The sequence below is a fragment of the Somniosus microcephalus genome, chromosome 32 (assembly GCF_052327205.1).
Source record: "Somniosus microcephalus isolate GS21.2 chromosome 32, FLI_Smic_1.0, whole genome shotgun sequence".
Lineage (NCBI taxonomy): Eukaryota > Metazoa > Chordata > Chondrichthyes > Squaliformes > Somniosidae > Somniosus > Somniosus microcephalus.
This window is the reverse complement of record NC_141018.1, coordinates 6,660,050-6,673,089: the sequence shown is the minus strand read 5'-3', so window position 1 is coordinate 6,673,089 and position 13,040 is coordinate 6,660,050.

The following is a 13,040-nucleotide window of genomic DNA, read 5'->3' as shown; positions in this document are numbered from 1 at the left end:
CAGATTCCACACTGAGAGTTCTTCCTCTGTTGTTTCCAACACCAAACTCCTGCAGATTCCATCTTTGGCCCTTTAAATATTGGAGTTGAGATCGCGTCATGTGGGTCCGTGCCACGGCCGCTGACGCACATTCGACACCAAGCCCGGAAGTAATATTATAACGAGTTGGCTGCGTTAACATGCCACTGATGGATGCACTGAAATGATTCCATGTTTCCTGCACGATATTGGACCTCCCCCCCCCGACCCCGCTCCCAACACATCTCCGAGCGAACACTTTGCGTCTGGCCCAAAAATCAGCGCTTCTGCGGACGATGTTAAAGATATTGGGTGAGAAATTCGGGTCTCCATGGGTGAGTACGCGCTGGGTACTCACGCGTAGGCCCAATGAAAGTGCCGGTTTCGTGCATGCACTGCACATGCGCGGGAAACCGGAACTTCCGTTCGCTTAAAGGAAGGGGTTCACAGGTCGAACGCGTGCGCCGGAGAGGCAGCGCGTACGCCTGGAACTTCTGCTTTTTTTACAGGTTTCTCCGGGAGGGTAAGTCTCCAGGAGCTACGCTTTTAAAAAGCAATCGCAAGGCCTGCTTTTAACAAGGTAAGTGGTGAATTAAGTTAAATTAAACCATTTTTTCCACAGATTTATTATTTTTTAATACTTTAAAGAAAGGTAAGTTTATTTTTAGCCCCGTTAGAAACTGTAATTAATTTTTTCAAAAATTTAAATTATTGTTTAAAATAGTTATTTTATGTAATTTATAGATATTTTAAAAATGTGATTTAAAAATTTTTTATTTGAAGTTTTAGTTATGTTTTGGGGCCGAACTCTATTCATAGATTTGACAGCTCTTCCTGTCAAATCTATGAATACAGATTCCCTGCTACGATTGGCTCTCCATGGCCCACGTGATCCCAGGGGATGCTTCGAACTAACTGCGCCCCTGGGATACGCAAGCACTGCGCGCCGGCAGCTGGAGGAGGCCCAGGATCGGAGTCCCACACAGGCCCACAGCTCAACGGCCGGCGCGCTAGGTAAGTGCTGGTCGGAGGCTTGCACCCGCGGGAAGCCTCCAACCCGAATTTCTGGGCCATTGGCGATGAATTGAACTTGCGCGGATCGACCCTGCAGCATCAGCCGCGACTGTGCCTCTATCCTGGCCTCCACGCTGTTCTCCAAACAGCCCGGGAACAAGGTGCCAAGGAGACTAAGTCATCTCCAGAAACCAAATGTGCTACTTTATAAAATATCACCAGAGGGAGTTTGAACATTGCATTACTTTCACATTAGCGAACTAGAAGGTTAATTTGAAAAAGTGTACCTTAATTAAGCTAATAAATTCAGCCACTTATCCTTCTTTCTGCTTAATTGCAGGGATTGAGAAATGGCATTGCAATTGTGGAGACAACATTCAGTTATCTAATATATTACCATAGCGATTAATTAACTTGTCTCAAATCAAAGGTGGTGGCACAAAAAAACAAGGCAACTGCCATCATTGCAATAAAAGTGTTTCAGCAGAGTCTCCACAGGCCAAAGGATATTGGAGTGAAGGGGGAGCGGGGCTCGAGAAGGAATCCTGGAGTAGATGCGGATTAGCGAAGGCTGTTCAGGGGTGATGTCAGGAAACACTTCTTCACACAAAGGGTGGTGGAAATCTGGAACACTCTCCCCCAAAAAACTATTGAGGCTGGGGGTCAATTGAAGATTTCATAACTGAGATTGATAGATATTTGTTAGACAAGGGTATTAATGGATATGGAGCACCGACGGGTAAATGGAGTTAAGATACAGATCAACCATGGTCTAATTGAATGGTGGAACAGGCTTGAGGGTCTGAATGGCCTCCTCCTGTTCCTGTATGAGGAGTAGTGAATTGATAGTTTTCTTTTATTCATTCATGGGAATATGGGCGTCGCTGGCAAGGTCAGCATTTATTGCCCATCCCTAACTGCCCTAGAGAAGGTGGTGGTGAGCCGCCTTCTTGAACCGCTGCAGTCCGTGTGGTGAAGGTACTCCCACAGCGCTGTTAGGGAGTGAGTTCCAGGATTTTGACCCAGCGATGATGAAGGATCGGCGATATACTTCCAAGTCTCTAAGGATATGGTGTTAAGGAAGCTAAAGGGATTGAAGGTGGACAAATCCCCAGGGCCTGATAACATGCATCCTAGGGTACTGAAGGAGGTGGCCCTAGAGATAGCGGATGCACTAAGGATGATTTTTCAGAATTCATTAGACTCGGGAACAGTGCCGATGGATTGGAGGGTAGCTAACGTTACCCCACTATTCAAAAAGGGGGGTAGGGAAAAAGCAGGTAATTACAGACCTGTAAGCCTTACATCAGTTGTGGGCAAAATGCTGGAGTCCATCATTAAGGATGAAATAGCGGAGCACTTAGCAAATGGGGACAGGATAGGACAGAGTCAACATGGATTTACAAAGGGTAAATCGTGCTTGACTAATCTATTGGAATTTTTTGAGGGAGTAACTGGTAGAATAGATGGGGGAGAGCCAGTAGATGTGGTGTACCTGGACTTCCAAAAGGCCTTCGATAAGGTCCCACATAAAAGATTAGCATGGAAAATTGAGGCTCATGGGATAAAGGGGAAAGTTTTGGCGTGGATAGGGAACTGGCTGTCAGATAGAAAACAGAGAGTTGGAATAAACGGCTCATTTTCTGAATGGCAGGCAGTAACAAGTGGGGTACCACAGGGATCTGTCCTGGGCCCCCAGCTGTTCACAATTTACATTAATGACCTGGATCAGGGAGTCGGATGCAGCATTTCCAAATTTGCAGACGACACTAAACTAGGAGGGGGGGTGGGCTCAGAGGAAGAGACCAGGAAGCTCCAGAGCGATTTGGACAGACTGGGCGATTGGGCGGATAAATGGCAGATGCACTATAATGTGGACAAGTGCGAAGTTATCCACCTTGGGTGCAGGAACGGGAGGGCAAATTATTATTTAAATGGCAATAGATTGGGAGAGGGGGAAGTACAGAGAGACCTGGGTGTTCTTGTACACCAGTCACTGAAGGCGAGCATGCAGGTGCAACAGGCGGTCAAGAAGGCAAACGGTATGCTGGCCTTCATAGCAAAAGGGTTAGAATACAGGAACAGGGATACCTTGCTGCAGCTGTACAGGGCACTGGTGAGACCACACCTCGAGTACTGTGTACAGTTTTGGTCGCCTCATCTGAGGAAGGATGTTCTTGCCATGGAGGGGGTGCAGCGGCGATTCACCAGGCTGATACCAGGAATGGCGGGAATGACCTATGAGGAGAGACTATGTAGTTTAGGGATGTACACACTGGAGTTTAGAAGATTGAGAGGGGACCTCATAGAAGTGTATAAAATTCTGACAGGTCTAGACAGACTGGATGCAGAAGGAATGTTTCCCTTGGCGGGTGAGAACAGAACTAGAGGACATAATTTAAGGATAAGGGCTAAACCATTTAGGACAGAGATGAGGGGGAATTTCTTCACTCAGAGAGTGGTGAACCTGTGGAACTCATTGCCACAGAGGGCAGTGTACGCCAGCTCATTAAATATATTTAAGAGGGAATTAGATATATTTCTACGGGCAAAAGGGGTTAAGGGTTACGGAGAGAAGGCGGGGACGGGATACTGAATTAAAGGATCAGCCATGATCTCATCGAATGGCGGAGCAGGCACGAAGGGCCGAATGGCCTACTCCTGCTCCTATCTTCTATGTATCTATGTATGTATCTAAGTCAGGATGCTGTGTAACTTGGAGGGGAACTTGGAGGTGATGGTGTTCCCATGCGCCTGCTGCCCTTGTCCTTCTAGGTGGTAGAGGTCGAAGAAGCCTTGGCGAGTTGATGCAGTGCATCTTGTAGACGGTACACACTGCAGCCACAGTACGCCGGTGGTGGAGGGAGTGAATGTTTATAGTAGTGGGTGGGGTGCCAATGAAGCGGGCTGCTTTGTTCTGGATGGTGTCGAGCTTCTTGAGTGTTGTTGGAGCTGCACTCATCCAGGCAAGTGGAGATTATTCCATCACACTCCTTACTTGTGCCTTGTAGATGGTGGAAAGGCTTTGGGGAGTCAGGAGGTGAGACACTTGCCGCAGAATACCCAGCCTCTGACCTGCTCTTGTAGCCACCGTACTTATGTGGCTGGCCCAGTCAATGGAGTTGATGGTGGGGGAATCGGTGATGGTAATCCTGTTGAATGTCAAGGGACGGTGGTTAGACCCTCTCTTGTTGGAAATGGTCATTACCTGGCATTTGTGTGGCATGACTGTTACCTGCCACTTATCAGCCCAAGCCTGAATGTTGCCCAGGCCTTGCTGCATGTGGACATGGAGGGTAATGGCCTATACGGGGGTTAGTGAAGGGATAGTGGAGGATTGTGGGGGTTAGTGACCACACCTGGAGTACTGTGCACAGTAAGGAAGGACATACTTGCCTCAGGGGCGGTGCAACAAAGGTTCACTAGACTGATCCCTGGGATGAGAAGGTTGTCCTATGAGGAGAGATTGAGTAGATTGGGCCGATACACTCTGCAGTTTAAAAGAATGAGAGGTGATCATACAAGATTCTGAGGGGGATTGACAGGGTAGATGCTGAGAGGCTGTTTCCCCTGGCTGGAGAGTCTAGAACTTGGGTCACAGTCTCAGGATAAGGGGTCGGCCATTTAGGACTGAGATGAGGAGGAATTTCTTCACTCAGAGGGTTGTGAATCTTTGGAATTATCTACCTCAAAGGGCTATGGATGCTGAGTCGTTGAGTATATTCAAGGCTGAGATCGATAGATTTTTGGACTCTAGGGGAATCAAGGGATATGGGGATTGGGCGGGAAAGTGGAGTTGAGGTCGATGATCAGCCATGATCTTATTGAATGGTGGAGCAGGCTCGAGGGGCCGTATGGCCGACTCCTGCTCCTAATTCTTATGTTCTGATGTTCTTAGAATGGAGGATATGGGGATTAGTGACGGGATAGTGGAGGATATGGAGTTTCTCATCTTCCCCTTGTTCAATTGCCAATTATTTTAATTCTGTGTCCTCTGGTTACCGAACATCCTGCCAGTGGAAACAGTTTCTCCTTATTTACTCTATCAAAACCGGTCACAATTTTCAACACCTCTATTAAATCTCCCCTTAACCTTCTCTGCTCTAAGGAGAACAATTCCAACTTCTCGAGTCTCTCCACATAACTGAATTTTCTCATCTCTGGTATAATTTTAGTAAATCTCATCTGCACCCTCTCCAAGGTTATATGGGGGTTGGAGAAGCTATAACATTGCTAATATGAAGCTGGCAGAACTCTGTAAAAATACCAGCGGTTTGTACTGTACTGTTTGGTAGACTAGGCCTATATTCTCTAGAGTTTAGAAGCATGAGAGGTGATCTCATTGAAACATATAAAATGTTTACAGGGCTTGACAGGGTAGATGCAGGGAGGATGTTTTCCCTGGCTAGGGAGTCTAGAACCAGGGGTCACAGTCTCAGAATAAGGGGTCGGCCATTTAGGACTGAGATGAGGAGAAATTTCTTCACTCAGAGGGTGGTGAATCTTTGGAATTCATTACATCAGTGTCAGCCATGGCTCAGTGGGCAGCACTCTCACTTCTCAGTCCCAAGGTTGTGAGTTCACATAATCCAGGCTGACACTCCAGCACAGTACTGAGGGAGTGCAGCACTGTTGGAGGGTCAGTACTGAGGGAGTGCAGCACTGTTGGAGGGTCAGTACTGAGGGAGTGCAGCACTGTTGGAGGGTCAGTACTGAGGGAGCGCCGCACTGTCGGAGGGTCAGTACTGAGGGAGTGCAGCACTGTTGGAGGGTCAGTACTGAGGGAGTGCAGGACTGTTGGAGGGTCAGTACTGAGGGAGTGCAGCACTGTTGGAGGGTCAGTACTGAGGCAGTGCAGCACTGTTGGAGGGTCAGTACTGAGGCAGTGCAGCACTGTTGGAGGGTCAGTACTGAGGGAGTGCAGCACTGTTGGAGGGTCAGTACTGAGGGAGTGCAGCAGTGTTGGAGGGTCAGTACTGAGGGAGTGCAGCACTGTTGGAGGGTCAGTACTGAGGGAGTGCAGCACTGTTGGAGGGTCAGTACTGAGGGAGTGCAGCACTGTTGGAGGGTCAGTACTGAGGGAGTGCAGCACTGTTGGAGGGTCAGTACTGAGGGAGTGCAGCACTGTTGGAGGGTCAGTACTGAAGGAGTGCAGCACTGTTGGAGGGTCAGTACTGAGGGAGTGCAGCACTGTTGGAGGGTCAGTACTGAGGGAGTGCAGCACTGTTGGAGGGTCAGTACTGAGGGAGTGCAGCACTGTTGGAGGGTCAGTACTGAGGGAGTGCAGCACTGTTGGATGGTCATTACTGAGGGAGTGCAGCACTGTTGGAGAGTCAGTACTGAGGGAGTGCGGCACTGTTGGAGGGTCAGTGCTGAGGCAGTGCAGCACTGTTGGAGGTGCCATCTTTTGGATGAGAAGCCTCAGCTGGACTTAAAAGATCCCGTGGCACTATTTCAAAGAAGATCAGGGGATTTCTCCCCAGTGTCCTGGCCAATGTTTATCCCTCCATCAACACGACTAGAACTAGATGATCTGGTCATTCATTACATTGCTGTTTGTGGGACCTTGCTGTGCACAAATTGGCTGCTGCATTTCCTACAAAAGTGACTACATTTCAAAAGTACTTTATTGTCGTGAAACGCACTATGTAAATATCTTTCTTTCTTAAAGGTCATTGACTCTGAAACATTAACTCTGTTTCTCTCTCCACAGATGCTGCCTGTCCTTTCGAGTGTTTCCAGCATTTGCTGCTTTTATTTCAGGTTTCCAGCATCTGCAGTATTTTGCTTCTGTACCTTTCATCCCCTTTCCCACTGACACAGCTGCCCAATACCAGCAGACCAAAGAGCAGGGAGTCAATATTGGTTGCCATATCCAACCAGAACCTCATCCTTGATGTGATTTGATATATGAGGCCCTTTGAAGATGTAAAAGATCCCATGATGCTATTTAGGTTCTCCCGATGTCCTGGCCAACATTTATTCCCTCAACAAACACCACCAGAAAGAGGACCTGGACATTCATTCCATTATGGTTTGTGGGTGAACAGCGAGGAGGATAGTAACCGACTTCAGGAGGACATAGACAGACTGGTGAAATGGGCAGACACAAGGCAGAGGAAAGTTAACACAGAGCAGTGTGAGGTAACATATTTTGGTAGGAAGAATGAGGAGAGGCAATAGGAACTAAATGGTACAGTTTTAAAGGGAGTGCATGAACAGAGAGACCTGGGGGTGTAGGCATATGAATCTTTGTAGGTGGCAGGATTAGTTGAGAAAGCTGTTAAAAAAGCCTTGGTTTTATTAATAGAGGAATAGAGTACAAAAGCAAGCAAGTTATGCTAAAGCTTTATAAAGCACTGGTTAGGCCTCAGCTGGAGTATTGTGTCCAATTCTGGAAACCGCACTTCAGGGAGAATGTCAAGGCCATGGAGAGGGTGCAGAGGAGATTTACTGGAATTGTACCAGGGATGCATGAGAAGCAATGGCAGCGATGTACAATTGCGCGAGGGCTTGGCATGGGCTGGTGGTAAATGTGGGACAGGTTGAAAGGAAACATTTTGTGGCACGCAATCCTGCCCCTTCTACCCGGTACATGGCAGCTTTACCAGGTCAGGTTCTTTATAGCATCTTCGCCCCATGTGTTTCTGGAACCTCCACCTTACCCATGAGGCCAATAGACGCTGAAAGGGCAGAGCTGGGGCCACAGGGACTCTCGACCTCAAGATTTCCAGTCTCTCCGTCCCTGAAAGGGCCCAGTGTATTTCTGGAGGTTGTACGTTGAGAGAGATGACGCACACCAGCTAACAGATGGGGACGCGTGGGACTCACTGAGGCAAGGGGGTGAATCCGGGCAAGGGGAGCAGCCTAGATTCTCTAAAAGAGGTCATGCAAATTGACATGAATCTTGTCATTCATGTGGAAATGACTTATGAAATAATACTGGGCGGCCTGCTGGTGGCGCTGTCCAGGGAGAGTATAAATACTCGGGCACGGGCCCAGCTTGTGCAGGACATTCTTTAACAGGAACTAGTGAAGGACACAACTAGATCTCCATGTTGAAAAACAGTTGATTAAAGCCTGGTTTAATACTCGGACCAAGGGCCTCGTAGTTTTCTTACGTCACAAGTTTTTAAAGATTGTAATGGCTCCCTTACACTGAAGGCTTGGTGGAGGGGGGTGAATGAGGACTCGGGGGAGGGTGGTCCTGGGCATTGCCCTCCCCATGCTGGGCAGATGCCAAAAGTTCCAGTCGGGCAGGACAGGCGGGTGCTGGCTCAATGAATGTCGGGAAGCCCCACTTCCATCGTATTCACCCACAGGAGAGCAAGGGAATGAAAGGAGAAATGGGCATCTTCCACCGGCCACGAAGGCCCTGGATTAGCATGGCGTGTCAATGCTGGGGAAAGAGGGCGCGGAATCATAGGTTCACGCATCGGACCAGCCTCTCTCCCCCCCCACCCCACAAGTACAGGAGTTCTGGGAGGCTTCTCTTTCCCACCAAGCTCGTGAGTTAACATCAACAACCCGGTCAGCAAGGCCGCACCGTCCTCGCACCGTCCTCGCTCCGAAGCTGTGACCGCGGGAATGCAGTCCCTATCACTGCAACGCCTGTTATTATCACAGATGATGTGGAGAGCCGAGCCTGCACTGTACTTGCCAAGTGCTTTCCTTCGTAATTGACTCTGAGGCACAGGGCACAATGCCAAGGGAGCTGTCAGCTCTCCTCACTTTCAAACTCATTTACCAAGTGCGAATCAATTCCAGTCTCCGCGGGCTGCGGACTTCACCGGATTGCAGGCCACTGCGGCATTGACCTACAACATCATTAGTGCGCCATTGTCTGAATGCCCCATTTTTCTTTGTACTTGGAATATATTCTGTGATATCTCCAAAGGGAAACTGAATTCAAGCCGCAAAGTTGGTCTTGATTGCTGACATTTTTACAGTGAGTGTTTCTCTATGTTTTTATTCCCGTGCTCAGAACACAGCCTGCTGGTACACTTAACCTTTCAGCTGCCTTGTTGTCGATGGCCCTTAGGAATTCTTGCTTGTGTTCAAAATTTGAACTGTCAGAATCAGGGGAATTTATAATGGGGAACAAAGAAATGGCAGACCAATTAATTACATACTTTGGTTCTGTCTTCACAAAGGAGGACACAAATAACCTCCCAGAGATGTCGGGGAACATAGGGTCTAATGAAAGGGAGGAACTGATAGAAATCAGTATTTGTAGGGAAATGGTGTTAGGGAAATTGACGGGATTGAGGGCCGATAAATCCCCAGGGCCTGATAATCTACATCCTAGGGTACTTAAGGAAGTGGCCCTAGAAATAGTAGATGCATTGCTGATCATCTTCCAACATTCGATGGAATCTGGAACAGTACCCATGGATTGGCGGGTAACTAATGTTACCCCACTGTTCAAAAAGGGTGGTAGAGAGAAGACGGGGAATTACAGACCAGTAAGCCTGACATCGGTAGTGGGGAAAATGCTAGAGTCCATTATAAAGGATGTAATAGCAGAGCACTTGGAAAAAAGTGACCGGATCGGACAAAGTCAACATGGCTTTACAAAAGGTAAATCATGCTTGACTAATCTACTGGAATTTTTTGAGGATGTAATTGGTAAAATAGATAAGGGAGAACCAGTGGATGTGGTTATTGCATCTTGACCGAACAGTAATGAATAGAGGAGACGAAATGTACCTTTTACTATTTACTGAGTAAATGGGTGAACATTACAGCACATTGTCTGCATGGCAGAACCGAAACTGAAAGTGAAAGACAAAGTAAAACCGAGCCCCCCAGCACCCCCTTCAGGTAACACCCGGGAACTGTGACAAACTTAATTGAAGCAAAACTCAAAACACAACACTCCTTTCCCCCAGATAAAACCCCTTAGTCCTCCAGGCGTCTGGGACGGAATCTAACCCGTCTTGAGCGCCGCTGGACAGGCATAGTCGGGGTGCCACTGCTAGCCGCAGGAAAACCTTCCTCCGTGGCTGATGACTCTGTGACACCTTCTGTCGATGTGGCTTCCGTCATTGTTGCAGGAAGCAGGCCGTCACTGCCTGGCAGAGGTGGCGGAGATAATGGCCTAGCCTGTGATGTCTCTGTTACTCTCACTGGAGTACGACCCCGTAGCTGGTCTATGTAGCGTCTGTGTAGCTGGCCATCAGGTGTACGGATGCTGTACAACAGGGGACCCGTGGCCTGCTCCACCATGGCAGGCATCCATTTGTCTCCTCCTGCATAGCAATGGGCAAACACAGTCTCTGATGGCTCGAACTGCCTGGCGGTGCCCTGGTGCTTCTTAGCCAGCTCCTCTTGCTTTGTGTGCATCTCATCCCTGTAGTCCGGGTGTAGCCGGTCCAGTGCAGTCGCCAGCCGGCGACCCATCAGCATCTCGGCAGGACTCTTCCCCGTTGCTGAGTTTGGTGTGGTATGCTGTGATAACAGGAACCTGGCCAATCTGGTTTGCCAGTCCCCCACCGATATCCTCACCAGTGCCTCTTTTGTGGTTTGCACCATCCTCTCTGCCTGCCTGTTAGAGGAGGGGTGATAGGGCGCTGTGGTCACGTGGCGGATCCAGTTTCTGCCTGCAAAAGCCTTGAACTCCGCTGACGTGAAGGCTGCTCCATTATCCGAAACCAGCACGTCGGGGACCCCATGTGTGGCAAACAGCTAACGCAACGCGTTGATCACTGCACTGGATGTCATGGAGCTCATGATAGCCACCTCCAGCCATTTCGAATGAGAATCCACCACTATCAAAAAGACCTTCCCCTGAAATGGCCCTGCAAAGTCAATGTGGAGTCTTGACCATTTACGAGTGGTCCACTCCCAGGGGTGAAGGGGCGCCTTGGATGGGCTATGGCGAGTCAGCTGACATGTCTCACAGCTCTTTACCACCTCCTCCACGTCTCGGTCCAACCCCGGCCACCAGACGTAGCTTCTCGCCAACGCCTTCATGTGCACAATCCCAGGGTGTGAGTCATGCAGCATTTTCAGCACCTCCTCTCTTGAGGCGGCAGGAACCACCACACGGCTTCCCCAGAGCATGCAGTTCTTGTGTGCAGACATTTCATGGCGCCGCTGAACGAAGGGCTTGAAATGCTCCTCCTGGACCTCGGAGGGCCAGCCATGCAGCAGCCAGCGTAGCACCTGTGATAAGACTGGATCTTTCTGTGTGAGGCTGCCAATCCGCTGGGCATGGAGTGGGGCCTCCGGAACCTCCTCCAGTAGCAGCACCTCCAGGGGTGGTGGCGTCTCAGCCATCGGCCGGTTCAAAGGCAAGCGACTCAGAGCATCAGCATTAGCCAGCATCTTCCCAGGCCTGTAGCAAAGTTCATAACTGTAGGCCCCCAACATCAGACTCCACCGAAGCATACGCGGTGATATGATCTGGGGCATGGGCTTGGAGTGATGCAGGAGCCCCAAGAGTGGCTTGTGCTCTGTGTAGATGACGAACTGTCTCCCTAACAGGTACTGGCTGAACTTCTTTACCCCAAATATGATGGCTAGGGCCTCCTTGTCAATCTGGGCGTAATTACGTTCTGTTGTTGAGAGTGTTCTTGAGGCAAAACTGATAGGCGCTTCCCGGCCATCTGGCTCTATGTGACCCAACAGAGCTCCCAGCCCGTATGGTGAGGCATCACACACCAACACCAATGGCTTGTTTTCATCATAGTGTGCCAGAACCTTATCTGCTTGTAGCAGTTCCTTTGCCTGTCTGTAGGCTGTTTCATGAGCTGAGGTCCAGTTCCACACTGTTGCTTGGTCTAACAGCCTCTGCAGTGGCTCTAAGATTGTGGCTTTGCCCTTGAGAAAACAACTGTAGAAGTTTAACAGTCCGAGGAATGCCTGCAGTTCGGATTTGTTCTTGGGGGTGGGAGTGCTCCTGATAGCCTCCACCTTCTCCGTAGTCGGATGCACACCGTCTTTGTCCACTCGGAATCCCAAGAACTCCTCCCCATTGGCAGCGAACACACATTTCTCCTTCTGAAGGCGTAGTCCTACCTCAGCCAGCCGGCGTAGTACTTCCTGCAGCCGCTCATCATGGGCTTCCTGTGTCTTGCCTGTAATCAGTATGTCATCCAAGTAAGGCTGAACTCCCGGAACACCAGCCAACAGGGTGTCCATGAACCTCTGAAAGATTGCCACAGCCGTAGACAACCCAAACTGCAGCCTTGTGGCTCGGAAAAGTCCTCTGTGGGTGTTGATTGTCAACAGCTCGGCTGACTCTTCATCCAGGACCAGTTGCTGGTATGCTTGCTTGAGATCCAGCTTAGTGAACAGAGTGCCTCCAGCCAGTGTTGAAAACAGCTCTGTAACTGTTGGTAAGGGATACACATCTGGTAACACAGCAGTATTAACCGTACATCTGTAATCTCCACAGATTCGCAGGCCCCCATCCTTCTTTGCAATGGGCACGATAGGGGTGGCCCAACGGGAGTTCTTCACTGGCAAGAGAACCCCTTGGTTCACCAGCTTATCCAGGGCCTCATCCACCTTCTTGCGCAACGCAAAAGGAACTGGTCGCGCCTTGAAGAACTTAGGCGCTACCCCTGGGTCCACTTCGATTGAGACTGGCGGTCCCCGACAGGCCCCGAACTCACCAAAAACCTCTTCATAGTTCTCCAACATAAGCATTATGGGCTGTCGCTGTACCGGGTGTACTCCTGTCACTTCAATACCGAGGGGCTCAAACCAATCTCTGCCCAGCAGGCTTGTGCCCTGCCCCGCCACCACATAAAGTGGAAGTGTGTCCTTGACTGCCTGATACTTAACTTCCACATGAATCATACCCAGCACCTGGAGTTGAGCTTGGGACCACTGCCGTAGCATGCCACTGACCTGAGCGATCGCCGGGGGTTCACTTGGCCACAGCCTATTGTAAGTGTCTTCACTTACCAACGAACACGCTGAGCCTGAATCCACCTCCATGCAGAGTGGTGCCCCATTCATGATCACATTTGCCGTGTATCCCCACTGTCCGTGGGGTA